The following is a 19,429-nucleotide window of genomic DNA, read 5'->3' on the forward strand; positions in this document are numbered from 1 at the left end:
GGCAGGGGAACAAGTGCCGGCTAAGGCATAAGGCAGGGGCACAAGTGCCGGCTAAGGCATAAGGCAGGGGCACAAGTACCTAATAGGCATAATGCAGGGGCACAATTGCTGGCTAAGGCATAAGGCAGCGGCACAAGTGCCGGCTAAAGCATAAGGCAGGGGCACAAGTGCCGGCTAAGGCAGGGGCACAAGTGCCGGCTAAGGCATAAGGCAGGGGCACAAGTGCCGGCTAAAGCATAAGGCAGGGGCACAAGTGCCGGCTAAAGCATAAGGCAGGGGCACAAGTGCCGGCTAAAGCATAAGGCAGGGGCACAAGTGCCGGCTAAAGCATAAAGCAGGGGCACAAGTGCCGGCTAAGGCATAAGGCAGGGGCACAAGTGCCGGCTAAGGCATAAGGCAGGGGCACAAGTGCCGGCTAAGGCATAAGGCAGGGGCACAAGTGCCGGCTAAGGCATAAGGCAGGGGCACAAGTGCCAGCTAAGGCATAAGGCAGGGGCAAAAGTACCTGATAGGCATAAGGCAGGGGCACAAGTGCCGGCTAAGGCATAAGACAGGGGCAAAAGTGCCTGCTAAGGCATAAGGCAGGAGCACAAGTGCCGGCTAAGACATAAAGGCAGGGGCAAAAGTACCTGATAGGCATAAGGCAGAGTCACAAGTGCCAGCTTAGGCACAGGTGCACAAGTGCCGGCTAAGGCATAAGGCAGGGGCACAAGTGCCGGCTAAGGCATAAGGCAGGGGCACAAGTACCTGATAGGCATAAGGCAGGGGCACAAATGCCAGGTAAGGCATAAGGCAGGGGCACAAGTATGTGATAGGCATAAGGCAGGGGCACAAGTGCCGGCTAAGGCATAAGGCAGGGGCACAAGTGCCGGCTATGGCATAAGGCAGGGGCACATGTGCCAGCTAAGGCATAAGGCAGGGGCACAAGTTCCGGCTAAGGCATAAGGCAGGGGCACAAGTGCCGGCTAAAGCATAAGGCAGGGGCACAAGTGCCAGCTAAGGCATAAGGCAGGGGCAAAAGTACCTGATAGGCATAAGGCAGCGGCACAAGTGCCGGCTAAGGCATAAGACAGGGGCAAAAGTGCCTGCTAAGGCATAAGGCAGGAGCACAAGTGCCGGCTAAGACATAAAGGCAGGGGCAAAAGTACCTGATAGGCATAAGGCAGAGTCACAAGTGCCAGCTTAGGCACAGGTGCACAAGTGCCGGCTAAGGCATAAGGCAAGGGCACAAGTGCCGGCTAAGGCATAAGGCAGGGGCACAAGTACCTGATAGGCATAAGGCAGGGGCACAAATGCCAGGTAAGGCATAAGGCAGGGGCACAAGTATCTGATAGGCATAAGGCAGGGGCACAAGTGCCGGCTAAGGCATAAGGCAGGGGCACAAGTGCCGGCTAAGGCATAAGGCAGGGGCACAAGTGCCGGCTAAGGCATAAGGCAGGGGCACAAGTGCCGGCTAAGGCATAAGGCAGGGGCACAAGTGCCCGCTAAGGCATAAGGCAGGGGCACAAGTGCCGGCTAAGGCATAAGGCAGAGGCACAAGAGCCAGCTAAGGCATAAGGCAAGGGTACAAGTGCCGGCTAAGGCATAAGGCAGGGGCACAAGTGCCGGCTATGGCATAAGGTAGGGGCACATGTGCCGGCTAAGGCATAAGGCAGGGGCACAAGTGCCGGCTAAGACATAAGGCAGGGGCACAAGAGCCAGCTAAGGCATAAAGGCAGGGGCAAAAGTACCTGATAGGCATAAGGCAGAGTCACAAGTGCCGGCTTAGGCATCAGGCAGGGGCACAAGTGCCGGCTAAGGCATAAGGCAGGGGCACAAGTGCCGGCTAAGGCATAAGGCAGGGGCACAAGTGCCGGCTAAGGCATAAGGCAGGGGCACAAGTGCCGGCTAAGGCATAAGGCAGGGGCACAAGTGCCGGCTAAGGCATAAGGCAGGGGCACAAGTGCCGGCTAAGGCATAAGGCAGGGGCACAAGTGCAGGCTAAGGCATAGGGCAGGGGCACAAGTACCTGATAGGCATAAGGCAGGGGCACAAGTGCCGGCTAAGGCATAAGGCAGGGGCACAATTGCCGGCTAAGGCATAAGGCAGGGGCACAAGTGCTGGCTAAGGCATAAGGCAGGGGCAAAAGTACCTGATAGGCATAAGGCAGGGGCACAAGTTCCAGCTAAGGCATAAGGCAGGGGCACAAGTGCCGGCTAAGGCATAAGGCAGGGGCACTAGTGCCGGCTAAGGCATCAGGCAGGGGCACAAGTGCCGGCTAAGGCATCAGGCAGGGGCACAAGTGCCGGATAAGACATCAGGCAGGGGCACAAGTGCCGGATAAGGCATAAGGCAGGGGCACAAGTACCTGATAGGCATAAAGCAGGGGCACAAGTGCCAGCTAAGGCATAAGGCAGGGGCACAAGTGCCAGCTAAGGCATAAAGGCAGGGGCAAAAGTACCTGATAGGCATAAGGCAGGGGGACAAGTACCTGATAGGCATAAGGCAGATGCACAAGTTCCGGCTAAGGCATAAGGCAGGGGCACAAGTGCCGGCTAAGGCATCAGGCAGGGGCACAAGTGCCGGCTAAGGCATCAGGCAGGGGCACAAGTGCCGGCTAAGGCATCAGGCAGGGGCACAAGTGCCGGCTAAGGCATCAGGCAGGGGCACAAGTGCCGGCTAAGGCATAAGGCAGGGGCACAAATGCCGGCTAAGGCATAAGGCAGGGGCACAAGTGCCGACTAAGGCATAAGGCAGGGGCACAAGTGACGGCTAAGGCATAAGGCAGGGGCACAAGTGCCGGCTAAGACATAAGGCAGGGGCACAAGTGCCGGCTAAGGCATAAGGCAGGGGCACAAGTGCCAGCTAAGGCATAAGGCAGGGGTACAAGTGCCAGCTAAGGCATAAGGCAGGGGCACAAGTGCCAGCTAAGGCATAAAGCAGGGGCAAAAGTACCTGATAGGCATAAGGCAGGGGCACAAGTGCCGGCTAGACATAAGACAGGGGCACAAGTGCCGGCTAAGGCATCAGGCTGGGGCACAAGTGCCGGCTAAGGCATCAGGCTGGGGCACAAGTGCCGGCTAAAGCATGAGGCAGGGGCACAAGTGCCGGCTAGGCATAAGGCAGGATTACATGTGCCAGCTAATGCATAAGGCAGGGGCACAAGTGCCAGCTAAGGCATAAGGCAGGGGCAAAAGTAGCTGATAGGCATAAGGCAGGGGCACAAGTGCCGGCTAGGCATAAGGCAGGGGCACAAGTACCTGATAGGCATAAGGCAGGGGCACAAGTACCTGATAGGCATAAGGCAGGGGCACAAGTGCCGGCTAAGGCATAAGGCAGGGGCACAAGTGCCAGCTAAGGCATAAGGCAGGGGTACAAGTGCCAGCTAAGGCATAAGGCAGGGGCAAAAATGCCTGCTAAGGCATAAGGCAGGGGCGCAAGTACCTGATAGGCATGAGGCAGGGGCACAAGTGCCGGCTAAGGCATAAGGCAGGGGCACAAGTGCCGGCTAAGGCATAAGGCAGGGGCACAAGTGCCGGCTAAGGCATAAGGCAGGGGCACAAGTGCCGGCTAAGGCATAAGGCAGGGGCACAAGTGCCGGCTAAGGCATAAGGCAGGGGCACAAGTGCCGGCTAAGGCATAAGGCAGGGGCACAAGTGCCGGCTAAGGCATAAGGCAGGGGCACAAGTGCCGGCTAAGCAATAAGGCAGGGGCACAAGTGCCGGCTAAGGCATAAGGCAGGGGCACAAGTGCCGGCTAAGGCATAAGGCAGGGGCAAAAGTACCTGATAGGCATAAGGCAGGGGCAAAAGTACCTGATAGGCATAAGGCAGGGGCACAAATGCCAGCTAAGGCATAAGGCAGGGGCACAAGTACCTGATAGGCATAAGGCAGGGGCACAAGTGCCGGCTAAGGCATAAGGCAGGGGCACAAGTGCCAGGTAAGGCATAAGGCAGGGGCACAAGTGCCGGCTAAGGCATAAGGCAGGGGCACAAGTACCTGATAGGCATAAGGCAGGGGCACAAGTGCCGGCTAAGGCATAAGGCAGGGGCACAAGTGCCGGCTAAGGCATAAGGCAGGGGCACAAGTGCCGGCTAAGTCATAAGGCAGGGGCACAAGTGCCGGCTAAAGCATAAGGCAGGGGCACAAGTGCCGGCTAAAGCATAAGGCAGGGGCACAAGTGCCGGCTAAGGCATAAGGCAGGGGCACAAGTGCCGGCTAAGGCATAAGGCATGGGAAAAGTACCTGATAGGCATAAGGCAGGGGCACAATTGCCGGCTAAGGCATAAGGCAGGGGCAAAAGTGCCTGCTAAGGCATAAGGCAGGGGCACAAGTGCCGGCTAAGGCATAAGGCAGGGGCACAAGTGCCGGCTAAGGCAGCGGCACAATTGCCGGCTAAGGCATAAGGCAGGGGCACAAGTGCCGGCAAAGGCATAAAGCAGGGGCACAAGTGCCGGCTAAGGCATAAGGCAGGGGCACAAGTGCCGGCTAAGGCATAAGGCAGGGGCACAAGTGCCGGCTAAGGCATAAGGCAGGGGTACAAGTGCCGGCTAAGGCATAAGGCAGGGGCACAAGTGCCGGCTAAGGCATAAGGCAGGGGCACAAGTGCCGGCTAAGGCATAAGGCAGGGGCACAAGTGCCGGCTAAGGCATAAGGCAGGGGCAGAAGTGCCGGCTAAGGCATAAGGCAGGGTGTTAGAAAAAATGTATCTTAGTGAGGATTGGGAAGAAAAGCAAAAATAGAATTGTGTGGATAAAACAGAACTCATTTAATGTCCATTCAAAAAGAGTGATTACAAAAATGAAGAAAAAGTAAATTATAAGTTCATTGCACACAAAATTAAGTATTAGGTTAAAAAGAAAATGGAAGCAAGCATTGATCTTACATATAGTCTTGTGTGATGATGTGTTCATCCATGTAGAGAGCCTCAAGGTATGGGAACTCTACCACATGCTGAGAAGAGACGGTTTATATACAAATCCGTCCCATAGGCTTTCATGGGTTACTATTTTCTCCTACATAATATCCACATAAGGTAACCCAGTTCCATGCCCATGGTCTATACCATAAAAGTAGATTCCAGAATATTCCTTATGATCCTATGCATTACCTCATGTTAGGTTGCTTAGTTACACTTGTTTACCGCTAGAAATAACGCTAGACATCCAAATATAGGTTGGGTTTGACAAACACCCTCTAGCTTTTGACATGCAGGGGACAGATGGTCAACGACAAGACCTTCAGAAACTCCGGATTCATTCACTTTCCCTATACCCTTGGTTCTTTATTTGATTTCATGTAATTATCCATATGTAAGTGATTATATATTATTATTTATTATTATAGGATTTTACATTCCCCCCTGATTATGATTTGAGAATATCATAATTAACCCTAAAATCTTTCTCTCACCATTCGTATCACATTCATTCTTTATTCTGAAAACCTTGTATTAACATCTGTCTCGAATGTCACCTGAGTTTTGAAAAACTAAAATTAGATTAGAGAATTATATTTTTCTTTTCAGCATTTCTCTCAAAATGTCATCTTCCTTTTTAATTTCTGTCTTTATCTTTTTATAAATGTTCTTAATTTTACACATAATAACTATTTGATATATAATACACAGCAAAACTATAATAAATATAATAACAATCGGATTAGATAATACATTTCCTACTGCCATTTTCGTTGAAGACTGTGACCAACTAGTTACTGATTTTCCTAAATTTTTCCACCAAGATGAGCCTGACATACTCGTCCATTCATGTTCAATATCATTTAAATTACCTTGCTCATGTCTGAATACAATTTCAGCTTCTTTTAATTGTTTTGTTAACAAATTTAACAAACCCTTGTCTTTCTTTATCTCATTTGTCCACATATTCCAAGGAAAATTATTTATTTGGGACAAATTGAACTGTATTGGAAGGATTTTTAGGCTTCTTGAGCCTATTAATGTAATATTAATACTTCCTTCCTTCTTTGAGAGAGTTTTCACATTTCCCTCAATACAATATAAACCTATTGTCAGACTTTCAGCATGTACACAAGATGAAAAGTATGCAGAAACAACTTCTTTCTCTGACATAACTTGGAAACAAATCTTATTAGCGCTTACTGGTGTCACCAAGTCATGGATCGTATGTACATTCTCAACTCTGGCATGACATGAGGTATGATTATTGAAACATGAATGATAAATGACTTTATCCTGTCCAGGTAAACACATTACCTTAGAAACAAAATTTAAACATGAAGAAATGTCTAATTGTTCAGTGTTTGTTCCGTCAAATGCAAAATCTGTGTACTGTAATTGATAGTATAGCAATTGTGTGTGACTAACAGGAATTCCCAGAACAGTTATAGGAACTAAGGTTTCTTCTCTTCCTGATACTGGAATCAGTGATGTTCCCACACAAATATCCTGGTCACATCCTAACCACTTATTTACCCACAAATCTGTATGATTTAATGCAAAACTATATTCTGTAGGCAAATTTCTCATTAGTCCTAAAGGTGTAATTCCACTTTGTAATGCTTGTGCAATCATTTTTAGATTGGTGGAATATTCAATCTGGATTTCTAGACATGTTTTGGCCACTTGAGATACCTGTTCACTTTCTATTAATGCTAAAGTAGCATCTTGTAGATGTGAGACAGAAGACCCCAATACAGTAGCAGTAGTCAAAACCATTTTCTCAAGAACTTGATTCAAACTTTTCTGAATTTTTACTCCTTTACCTCCGATATACCCAATATTTTCCAAATCTGATTTAAGTGTATGTATATCCATAGTATTAATTAGACTTCCTACTGTACCTAATCCCCCCAAAATACCTTCCAACACTCCCCTCTTACTTCTAACTTGTGTTGGAGTTCTTTTCCCAAACCATTGTTCTATTCCCATTTCCATATTAATGAGATGTGATTGACATTGGGGATATCTAGAAGAAATTTTCCAATTAGACATGTTAAAAGTCCATATCATAGTCATAAACACTCCATCTCGTAATATAGGTTTAGATTGGAATTGGTTAATTTGGAAAGGAGTAGATGGTTGAAATCTTGTCTGTGTGCAAACATTATCTACTGCTGACCATATATTTACATTTACATCTTTGCATTGTTTGTAATTATTTTTTGTTAAAACGCAACATTGGTAAAGTCCAGAATCCTTAGGAGATGGATTATCTACAGAAAAAATAAAATTCTTATTCAACCATCTCACATTTCCGGATTGACCTCTGTGTATAACATTTGTTGGACCACTTGCAAAACTTCCCAAAAATAAATTATCTTTGGTCCAGGTTAACAGAGATTCCGAAGGTAACTCTAACCTTGTGTTGCATTTTAATGACAAAGGAGACATATTTTCTTGGCTATGTACTGTTTGTGGTGTAACCCTTACTTCTGGAACTATAGTATTAGTTACTGTAAAAATTACAGATACCTGTACTTGTACTGGTTCTCTAGTTATCTGGAAGTTCCATGTTTTTACCCAATCTTCATCTCCTTCTGTAATAGAAAGTAATGAAGGATCTAAAGTTTTCCCAAAAAGTTGTGTTTTCAACCAAATATCTGTTTTGGATGTTCCAACTTTCCCTTTTGTGATCATATCATTTGTAATATCTCCTGACCACACAGCTTTCTCTTCACCTCTTATCTCTATATTCCAGTATAACACATCTGTAGGATTACATTCCCATGTACCCGTCTTATTATTGTGTACATAATCTCCTTGTAACTGTATAAACCCAGTCTTAGGTCCTGTGGTAGCATGTAATATTATGTCAGTGTCGTGTATGAAGTGTAGCTCAATACAGCATTTCACCCCATAACCCATGCAAATGTTTCCAGTAATATCTACTGAATTGTCCGGTATGTCTTCATCTTTAAGGTTTTGTAGACTTGATCCTCTTGGTTTCCTCGAATGTAGAGTTCTTCTGAAAGGTTCATTCACTTCACTAGTGTTGGTTTCACGATATAAGATGTCTTCTGCGTAGATCACAGTTGAAATAGTACATAGCAGCAGAAATGTGATTCCCATCAGATAGTAGCTTTTCCTGGGAACTGTCGTTTTTTCCCGAAGGATTGGTGTTGAATCCCTTCCATCAAGGTCATGGTGTTTCGTATTCCAGTTCTTATTGGAATTCATTTCTTCCTAAAAGAAATGCAGTATCATTATTTTGCAATATACAATTTGCATTGATCAACATGTACCCACACTCTTTGTTGCCTGCGGGTATTTTTAACCACGTTTGATGCTCGTTGCACAAGAATCATAACTTGTCCCATGGTTTCAATGATATCAAAGGGACCTTCCCAGTTACTTTCCCAAGGTCCATTCTTCCTGAAAGTTTTGATCATCACCTGAGCCCCTTTTTTGAATTTGGACTCATATGGTGGCTCCATTCTCTGCATTCTTGATGCAGCATGTGGAAGAATTGTTTTCAAATTTTCCTGCAACAATTGCAACCATTTGGACCTTGCAACAGCATCTTTTTGAGGTGTGGACAAAAATGGTTCATGTGGAAAAATCAATGGCATTTTTCTTCCTGTCATTAGTTCAAAAGGAGTGAACTGAGTTGTGGAAGAAGTTGTTCCTCTCACACTCAACAATACAAAAGGTACGGCATCAACCCAAGTATTGCCTTTGTCCAATAGCATCTTGGCAATTCTGGATTTTATTGTCCTATTCATCCTTTCCACAATACCAGCAGACTGTGGATGGTAAGGTACATGGAACTGTTGTTGTACCCCTAGAATAGTACAAACGGCTTGCATGATTTTTCCTGTAAAGTGACTTCCTCGATCAGAGGAGATCATTCTTGGGATCCCCCAAGTACAAAAGACATGATTAACTAATGCTCTAGCTGTAGACAAAGCATCATCTTTTCTGACAGGTAAAATTTCAACCCATTTGGAAAAAACATCTACTACAACCAATGCATACCTGAGACCATTTTTACCTGATGGTAACGGACCAATGTAGTCGATTTGTAGTGTAGACCATGGACCATCTGCAGGTGCGGTTCGGAGTAGTGGCGGTTTCTGTCCTTTTGGTCTTGGATTAATTTGGGCACAAATGAGACATGATTGGACAATACTTTGTACTGTCTCTTCCATCTTTTCCCAGTAAAATTTCTCTCTGAGAATGTCTAACAATTTCTGTTGGCCCAAATGACCCAAACTTTCATGATTATATTTTGTGAACTCAGCCTGTAGATGTTTTGGTACAACAGGACGCAACTCCCCGTTTAAGTCATGACACAAAACCCCGTTTTCACAAACAAAGGGAGGTTTTGGATCAACCCGGGAAGCAACAAGAGATGTGTCTTTCTCCTGTTCTTCCGCAAATGAAGGGATATGCGTGTCTGTTCTTTGAACTGCTACAAGCTCAATAGTCTCTGGTTGAAACACTTCTTCTCCTGTCAGGGCTGCCTCTTTGGCTAACCTATCTGCAGTAGCATTTCCTACAGATAACTCATCATCAGATTTTTTGTGGGCTGGCACTTTGACAATAGCAAAACCATTAGGGTTTTTTTTTATGCTATTTTGAAAATTGTTTTCAGTGTGTCACTATGTATAAGAGTCTTATTTGAAGAATCTACATAGCCTCTTTTTTCCCAAACTGGCAAATAATCTGTCAGTGATCTAACAACATAGGAGCTATCACTGTAGATTACAATGGGACACTGATCATCAGCTTCGTTCAGCTGTAGCACCATTTTTACTGCTTCTAGCTCTGCTCTTTGAGCTGAAAAATGACTTGGTAATTTGTGTTTTACTACCTGTTCTCTTTTGGGATAAAAAATGGAATATCCTGCATAGTAATGTCCATCTGCATAAAATCTGGAACCATCAACAAAAATTGGTTCATCTGTTGCCTCTGCCTTCCGTCTGAAAAGCGATGGACATGGATCCTGAAAAGACTGTAAACAATCATGAGTTTGTCCTTCATATTGCATCAACTGAGGAAGAACATATTTGGCTTTGTAATCTACCTCAATTTGTTTGGGAGACAATGACAGTAACCAATGAGCAAATCTCTGATGTGACACACCTGGGATATTATTCTCAAAGAGAAGTTTTAGTGTAGAATGAGGAGTTTGCAAAGTGATTTTGTTGAACCCAACAATGTGTTCAGTTGCTTTGACTGCAAAGTACACACCTACCAGGTGTCTTGCACATGTCTCAAACCCTCTTTCAACAGGTGAGAGAAGCTTAGAAAAATAGCCCAAAATTCTCCACTCTTCTCCTTGCAACTGCAGCAGCACAGCAGACACAGAAGTCTCTGATGTGTGCACTTGCAAAGCAAATGGAGCCGTAGGATCTACTGTGGACAAAGCAGGTGCAGTTTGTAAATTAATTTTCAATTGTTCAAATGAGGTTTGTTGTTCATCACCCCAAGGACCAAAATATTCACTATTTTCAAATTTTAAAAGATCATACAAAGGCCTGGCTTTGTCTGCAAAATTCTCAATGAACTCCCTTGAAAAATTTATAAGACCCAAGAAATGTCGTACTGCCTTGTGTGATGTTGGAACTGGCAAAGAAGCAATTGCATCGATCCTTTCCTGCAATGGTTGCCTTTTACCTGGGCTCAACAATACTCCTAAGAATCTGACCTCAGTCTGCAGCAATTTTACCTTTTTAGTGTTCAATTTCAACCCTGCATCATGCAGCAGCTCAAACAACTCTTTCAGAAGTGAAACATGTGATTCTTTATCATCAGTAGACAGCAAAATATCATCCACATACTGTAAAATACAGTCCGGCCTTGAAAATTTAGACAATACCTTTGCCAATGCCTGATGAAAGATGCTTGGTGACAAATGAGCTCCCTGAGGTAACCTGCAAAACAGGTATTGCTCATCCAAGAAAGTAAAAGCAAACTTGTACTGACAACTCTTTTCAAGAGGTATACTGAAAAAACCATTACTGATGTCTAGTACAGAAAAGTATTTTGCCTTTGCATTCAGCCTTGCCATCATGTCATGAGTATCTGCAACAATGGGTGCTACATTGGGAGTATGTTTATTAAACATCCGCAGATCCAATATCATCCGATAAGAACCATCAGACTTCAAAACACACCACAAAGGATTGTTACTTACAGAATTAGCCTTTCGGATGACACCTTGTTTTAACAATTCCTGTATGATTTTTGACATAGACTCAATTGATTCTGGAGGCAATTTATACTGACGCTGGGGAGGAGGGTCACGCCCCTCGACATTTACAATAACATCTTTCATGGTCCCTACTTCATTCCTGAACTGAGCCCAAAGAGAAGGAAAAAGCTGTACAATTTCTGTCAATACCTCATCACCACCAGTTTCAGGCCACAGATGATCTGGTGACACAACATCATTTAAGCAAATACTTCCAACGTGGCTATAATCACTAGGATCAATGACTACAGGTTTACAACCATTAGAATCCTTCCAGATCACCTGATTTCCTAGATCAACAACCCATCCAAATTTCTGCATAAAATCCGTGCCAAGTATATTTTCAGAGTCACGACAATACCAAATGTCAATTCCTGTTTTGAAAGAACTAGGTATTTCCAATATCACATCAGTAACTAAGGTTGCTCTAGTTCCACCTTTTCCACTAAAACCAACAATTGTACTAACTGGTGAATCTGGTTGTAACTTCAGATCAAGATTTGTGACACTTAATTGAGCTCCTGTATCAATGAGAAATACAACATTCTGTCCTGCTAGATTTACCTTGACAAATGGTCTTCCACATTCATCTAATGTAACTCGAGTCACAAATTCCAGTGGATGAGGTGTAGGAATTGTCTGTGATTGTCAGAAAGATGAAGGAGAAGGAAGAAGTCCAGTGTCCTTCTTGAAAGCACTCGGCATTCTATTCCTGGACTCAGGCTCCTTAACTGTCATCTCTCTGATCTGTCTGATTAATGGTGCATATGGAGACTGCGTTTGTCTGTTGTCAGTGTGAGTGGGGGCATTAGGCTGTAATGGAGGTGCAGAAGGTCTGGTGGATACTTTTGGCATGAGACCATTTTCCCTTCCAAGATTACCTGTCCCTTGTGTACCTGTCTCTGATTCTGCTCTCAAGAATTTTCTGCATTGCCACTTTAAGTGTCCAGGTATACCACAGAAATAACAATGGATATTGTTTCTTTGTGTAGTATTTTTTCCTCTTTGATCCACGTAATCTCTGCTCTTGAATGTTACTGTGGGTCTAGATTTCAGCTGACTATCCTCTTTTTCATGAATTACTGCTATTTTAGCCTTCACCTGATTTTGCTTCATGGATCTCCTTACTCTGTCGATAAAAACTGTTGCTTCTTGCAATGATGGCTGAGTACTAGCCATTTGTTCTGAGGCAGGATCCAAATATTTGAACTTTTTCACAAAAAATCTGATCATGGATGTTGGCTCCTGATTAGGCCCAATTTCCATCACCATTCTATAGGCCTGCTCAAATTTTACCAAAAATACAAATGGATCCTCATTAATATTAGTTTTTAATTGTTCCAAAATTTCAGCATTCGGAGTGGCCTCTCCTGTGATGTAAGAATTTAATTGCCTAAGTCTGTCCTCTCTTGTACTATGTGTCAATTCATGGTTCTCATTTAATCTGGGTGTGGTCTGTAACCTTCTTCCCATATGTGAGGGTAACCATACTTTGAAAATCTTGTTTTTCTGTTCATCATTAAGATTGTATTTGTCTGTGTTCGATTAAAAAATGTCTGCATTGTAAAAGGCATCCATCTTGTCATTGAATTTTGGAATGTCTTTTGCAATTTTCATTTACTGATCGTGTATTTTTAGATTAATGCGTGCAGCTCTGTCATGGAATTTTTTCCGTTGCAATTCTTCTGCATGTAAATCTACTGATTCATCTAATTCTTGTGTGTCAGGTATAAATGATGCAGAAGCAGCATTGTCTTCTTGGTCTTTTGATCGTGTAACAACAGAAGCTTTTTTAATATCTTGTCTCAATTTGGACAATAATTCTGTTCTGGTATCAATTTGATCTTCCAATTGTTCAATATGTTCAGACAATATCAAACAATTTGGACAGTCAAAGTAATCCCCGTCAGCTTCATGTGTGCCACCTTGTATGTCAGTATGATCAATGTCTTGTGTGACAGTACATATTTGTGTCTGGGTTTCAGTTTTATCAAAAACTAAATTATTGTACACTCGGACCATGTGCATTACATTCTGCAGCTTCCTTTGCAACTTTTTTACAGAAAAAAACCTCATCAATTTTAAGATTCTCTGCTTCACATTGACTATACAAACTAGACCATAATTGTGCATTTGTATGGCTATGAACAAACTGAAACTGTATATTACTCTTCTTAGAGTATTCATGGATAAACTCCATTTCTCTTACCTATGGAAATTCTTTTCCTCCTGGATTGGTCCAATAGTCAATGTAAGATCCTCTGTCTTTATGGATCCTTCAGAGCTCCGTGTGGATGGGACTTGCAGCTTGTACGTATCCTCACTTCTGTGTGTAGGTTCCGTCTGACTTTTGTAACACGATATAGTGGAATTTCTGTGCCTTTAACAACTCAAAACAGGTGTTTTAGCAACCTCCCCCCTGAAAAGGCTGAAATTCCTCACAGAAAAGACAAAAATCAGATCTGGCTAAGGCTCGCCAAAATGTTAGAAAAAATGTATCTTAGTGAGGATTGGGAAGAAAAGCAAAAATAGAATTGTGTGGATAAAACAGAACTCATTTAATGTCCATTCAAAAAGAGTGATTACAAAAATGAAGAAAAAGTAAATTATAAGTTCATTGCACACAAAATTAAGTATTAGGTTAAAAAGAAAATGGAAGCAAGCATTGATCTTACATATAGTCTTGTGTGATGATGTGTTCGTCCATGTAGAGAGCCTCAAGGTATGGGAACTCTACCACATGCTGAGAAGAGACGGTTTATATACAAATCCGTCCCATAGGCTTTCATGGGTTACTATTTTCTCCTACATAATATCCACATAAGGTAACCCAGTTCCATGCCCATGGTCTATACCATAAAAGTAGATTCCAGAATATTCCTTATGATCCTATGCATTACCTCATGTTAGGTTGCTTAGTTACACTTGTTTACCGCTAGAAATAACGCTAGACATCCAAATATAGGTTGGGTTTGACAAACACCCTCTAGCTTTTGACATGCAGGGGACAGATGGTCAACGACAAGACCTTCAGAAACTCCGGATTCATTCACTTTCCCTATACCCTTGGTTCTTTATTTGATTTCATGTAATTATCCATATGTAAGTGATTATATATTATTATTTATTATTATAGGATTTTACACAGGGGCACAAGAGCAAGCTAAGGCATAAGGCAAGGGTACAAGTGCCGGCTAAGGCATAAGGCAGGGGCACAAGTGCCGGCTAAGGCATAAGGCAGGGGCACAAGTGCCGGCTAAGGCATAAGGCAGGGGCACAAGTGCCGGCTAAGACATAAGGCAGGGGCACAAGTGCCAGCTAAGGCATAAAGGCAGGGGCAAAAGTACCTGATAGGCATAAGGCAGAGTCACAAGTGCCGGCTTAGGCATCAGGCAGGGGCACAAGTGCCGGCTAAGGCATAAGGCAGGGGCACAAGTGCCGGCTAAGGCATAAGGCAGGGGCACAAGTGCCGGCTAAGGCATAAGGCAGGGGCACAAGTGCCGGCTAAGGCATAAGGCAGGGGCACATGTGCCGGCTAAGGCATAAGGCAGGGGCACATGTGCCGGCTAAGGCATAAGGCAGGGGCACAAGTACCTGATAGGTATAAGGCAGGGGCACAAGTGCCGGCTAACACATAAGGCAGGGGCACAAGTGCCAGCTAAGGCATAAAGGCAGGGGCAAAAGTAACTGATAGGCATAAGGCAGAGTCACAAGTGCCGGCTTAGGCATCAGGCAGGGGCACAAGTGCCGGCTAAGGCATAAGGCAGGGGCACAAGTGCCGGCTAAGGCATAAGGCAGGGGCACAAGTGCCGGCTAAGGCATAGGGCAGAGTCACAAGTACCTGATAGGCATAAGGCAGGGGCACAAGTGCCGGCTAAGGCATAAGGCAGGGGCACAAATGCCAGCTAAGACATAAGGCAGGGGCACAAGTGCCGGTTAAGGCATAAGGCAGGGGCACAAGTGCCGGCTAAGGCATAAGGCAGGGGCACAAGTGCCGGCTAAGACATAAGGCAGGGGCACAAGTTCCGGCTAAGGCATAAGGCAGGGGCACAAGTGCCGGCTAAGGCATAAGGCAGGGGCACAAGTGCCGGCTAAGGCATAAAGCAGGGGCACAAGTGCCGACTAAGGCATCAGGCAGGGGCACAAGTGCCGGATAAGGCATAAGGCAGGGGCAAAAGTGCCGGCTAAGGCATAAGGCAGGGGCAAAAGTACCTGATAGGCATAAGGCAGGGGCAAAAGTACCTGATAGGCATAAGGCAGGGGCACAAATGCCAGATAAGGCATAAGGCAGGGGCACAAGTACCTGATAGGCATAAGGCAGGGGCACAAGTCCCGGCTAAGGCATAATGCAGGGGCACAAGTGCCGGCTAAGGCATAAGGCAGGGGCACAAGTGCCGGCTAAGGCATAAGGCAGGGGCACAAGTGCCGGCTAAGGCATAAGGCAGGGGCACAAGTGCCGGCTAAGGCAGGGGCACAAGTGCCGGCTAAGGCATAAGGCAGGGGCACAAGTGCCGGCTAAAGCATAAGGCAGGGGCACAAGTGCCGGCTAAGGCATAAGGCAGGGGCACAAGTGCCGGCTAAGGCATAAGGCAGGGGCACAAGTGCCTGCTAAGGCATAAGGCAGGGGCACAAGTGCCGGCTAAGGCATAAGGCAGGGGCACAAGTGCCGGCTAAGGCATTAGGCAGGGGCAAAAGTGCCGGCTAAGGCATAAGGCAGGGGCAAAAGTACCTGATAGGCATAAGGCAGGGGCACAAGTGCCGGCTAAGGCATAAGGCAGGGGCACAAGTGCCGGCTAAAGCATAAGGCAGGGGCACAAGTGCCGGCTAAAGCATAAGGCAGGGGCACAAGTGCCGGCTAAAGCATAAGGCAGGGGCACAAGTGCCGGCTAAGGCATAAGGCAGGGGCACAAGTGCCAGCTAAGGCATAAGGCAGGGGCAAAAGTGCCTGCTAAGGCATAAGGCAGGGGCACAAGTACCTAATAGGCATAAGGCAGGGGCACAAGTGCCGGCTAAAGCATAAGGCAGGGGCACAAGTGCCGGCTAAAGCATAAGGCAGGGGCACAAGTGCCGGCTAAGGCAGGGGCACAAGTGCCGGCTAAGGCATAAGGCAGGGGCACAAGTGCCGGCTAAGGCATAAGGCAGGGGCACAAGTACCTAATAGGCATAAGGCAGGGGCACAATTGCTGGCTAAGGCATAAGGCAGCGGAACAATTGCCGGCTAAGGCATAAGGCAGGGGCACAAGTGCCGGCTAAGGCATAGGGCAGGGGCACAAGTGCCGGCTAAGGCAAAAGGCAGGGGCACAAGTGCCGGCTAAGGCATAAGGCAGGGGCACAAGTGCCGGCTAAGGCATAAGGCAGGGGCACAAGTGCCGGCTAAGGCATAAGGCAGGGACACAAGTGCCGGCTAAGGCATAAGGCAGGGGCACAAGTGCCGGCTAAGGCATAAGGCAGGGGCACAAGTGCCGGCTAAGGCATAAGGCAGGGGCACAAGTGCCGGCTAAGGCATAAGGCAGGGGCACAAGTGCCGACTAAGGCATAAGGCAGGGGCACAAGAGCCAGCTAAGGCATAAAGCAAGGGTACAAGTGCCGGCTAAGGCATAAGGCAGGGGCACAAGTGCCGGCTATGGCATAAGGCAGGGGCACAAGTGCCGGTTAAGGCATAAGGCAGGGGCACAAGTGCCGGCTAAGGCATAAGGCAGGGGCACAAGTGCCGGCTAAGACATAAGGCAGGGGCACAAGTTCCGGCTAAGGCATAAGGCAGGGGCACAAGTGCCGGCTAAGGCATAAGGCAGGGGCACAAGTGCCGGCTAAGGCATAAAGCAGGGGCACAAGTGCCGACTAAGGCATCAGGCAGGGGCACAAGTGCCGGATAAGGCATAAGGCAGGGGCAAAAGTGCCGGCTAAGGCATAAGGCAGGGGCAAAAGTACCTGATAGGCATAAGGCAGGGGCAAAAGTACCTGATAGGCATAAGGCAGGGGCACAAATGCCAGATAAGGCATAAGGCAGGGGCACAAGTACCTGATAGGCATAAGGCAGGGGCACAAGTCCCGGCTAAGGCATAATGCAGGGGCACAAGTGCCGGCTAAGGCATAAGGCAGGGGCACAAGTGCCGGCTAAGGCATAAGGCAGGGGCACAAGTGCCGGCTAAGGCATAAGGCAGGGGCACAAGTGCCGGCTAAGGCAGGGGCACAAGTGCCGGCTAAGGCATAAGGCAGGGGCACAAGTGCCGGCTAAAGCATAAGGCAGGGGCACAAGTGCCGGCTAAGGCATAAGGCAGGGGCACAAGTGCCGGCTAAGGCATAAGGCAGGGGCACAAGTGCCTGCTAAGGCATAAGGCAGGGGCACAAGTGCCGGCTAAGGCATAAGGCAGGGGCACAAGTGCCGGCTAAGGCATTAGGCAGGGGCAAAAGTGCCGGCTAAGGCATAAGGCAGGGGCAAAAGTACCTGATAGGCATAAGGCAGGGGCACAAGTGCCGGCTAAGGCATAAGGCAGGGGCACAAGTGCCGGCTAAAGCATAAGGCAGGGGCACAAGTGCCGGCTAAAGCATAAGGCAGGGGCACAAGTGCCGGCTAAAGCATAAGGCAGGGGCACAAGTGCCGGCTAAGGCATAAGGCAGGGGCACAAGTGCCAGCTAAGGCATAAGGCAGGGGCAAAAGTGCCTGCTAAGGCATAAGGCAGGGGCACAAGTACCTAATAGGCATAAGGCAGGGGCACAAGTGCCGGCTAAAGCATAAGGCAGGGGCACAAGTGCCGGCTAAAGCATAAGGCAGGGGCACAAGTGCCGGCTAAGGCAGGGGCACAAGTGCCGGCTAAGGCATAAGGCAGGGGCACAAGTGCCGGCTAAGGCATAAGGCAGGGGCACAAGTACCTAATAGGCATAAGGCAGGGGCACAATTGCTGGCTAAGGCATAAGGCAGCGGAACAATTGCCGGCTAAGGCATAAGGCAGGGGCACAAGTGCCGGCTAAGGCATAGGGCAGGGGCACAAGTGCCGGCTAAGGCAAAAGGCAGGGGCACAAGTGCCGGCTAAGGCATAAGGCAGGGGCACAAGTGCCGGCTAAGGCATAAGGCAGGGGCACAAGTGCCGGCTAAGGCATAAGGCAGGGACACAAGTGCCGGCTAAGGCATAAGGCAGGGGCACAAGTGCCGGCTAAGGCATAAGGCAGGGGCACAAGTGCCGGCTAAGGCATAAGGCAGGGGCACAAGTGCCGGCTAAGGCATAAGGCAGGGGCACAAGTGCCGACTAAGGCATAAGGCAGGGGCACAAGAGCCAGCTAAGGCATAAAGCAAGGGTACAAGTGCCGGCTAAGGCATAAGGCAGGGGCACAAGTGCCGGCTATGGCATAAGGCAGGGGCACAAGTGCCGGCTAAAGCATAAGGCAGGGGCACAAGTGCCAGCTAAGGCATAAGGCAGGGGCAAAAGTACCTGATAGGCATAAGGAAGGGGCACAAGTGCCGGCTAAGGCATAAGACAGGGGCAAAAGTGCCTGCTAAGGCATAAGGCAGGGGCACAAGTGCCGGCTAAGACATAAAGGCAGGGGCAAAAGTACCTGATAGGCATAAGGCAGAGTCACAAGTGCCAGCTTAGGCCCAGGTGCACAAGTGCCGGCTAAGGCATAAGGCAGGGGCACAAGTGCCGGCTAAGGCATAAGGCAAGGGCACAAGTATCTGATAGGCATAAGGCAGGGGCACAAGTGCCGGCTAAGGCATAAGGCAGGGGCACAAGTGCCGGCTAAGGCATGAGGCAGGGGCACAAGTGCCGGCTAAGGCATAAGGCAGGGGCACAAGTGGCGGCTAAGGCATAAGGCAGGGGCACAAGTGCCGGCTAAGGCATAAGGCAGGGGCACAAGAGCCAGCTAAGGCATAAGGCAAGGTTACAAGTTCCGGCTAAGGCATAAGGCAGGGGCACAAGTGCCGGCTATGGCATAAGGCAGGGGCACATGTGCCGGCTAAGGCATAAGGCAGGGGCACAAGTGCCGGCTAAGACATAAGGCAGGGGCACAAGAGCCAGCTAAGGCATAAGGGAAGGGTACAAGTGCCGGCTAAGGCATAAGGCAGGGGCACAAGTGCCGGCTAAGGCATAAGGCAGGGGCACAAGTGCCGGCTAAGACACAAGGCAGGGGCACAAGTGCCAGCTAAGGCATAAAGGCAGGGGCAAAAGTACCTGATAGGCATAAGGCAGAGTCACAAGTGCCGGCTTAGGCATCAGGCAGGGGCACAAGTGCCGGCTAAGGCATAAGGCAGGGGCACAAGTGCCGGCTAAGGCATAAGGC

This window comes from Ranitomeya variabilis, chromosome 3 (genome assembly GCF_051348905.1).
Source record: "Ranitomeya variabilis isolate aRanVar5 chromosome 3, aRanVar5.hap1, whole genome shotgun sequence".
NCBI lineage: Eukaryota > Metazoa > Chordata > Amphibia > Anura > Dendrobatidae > Ranitomeya > Ranitomeya variabilis.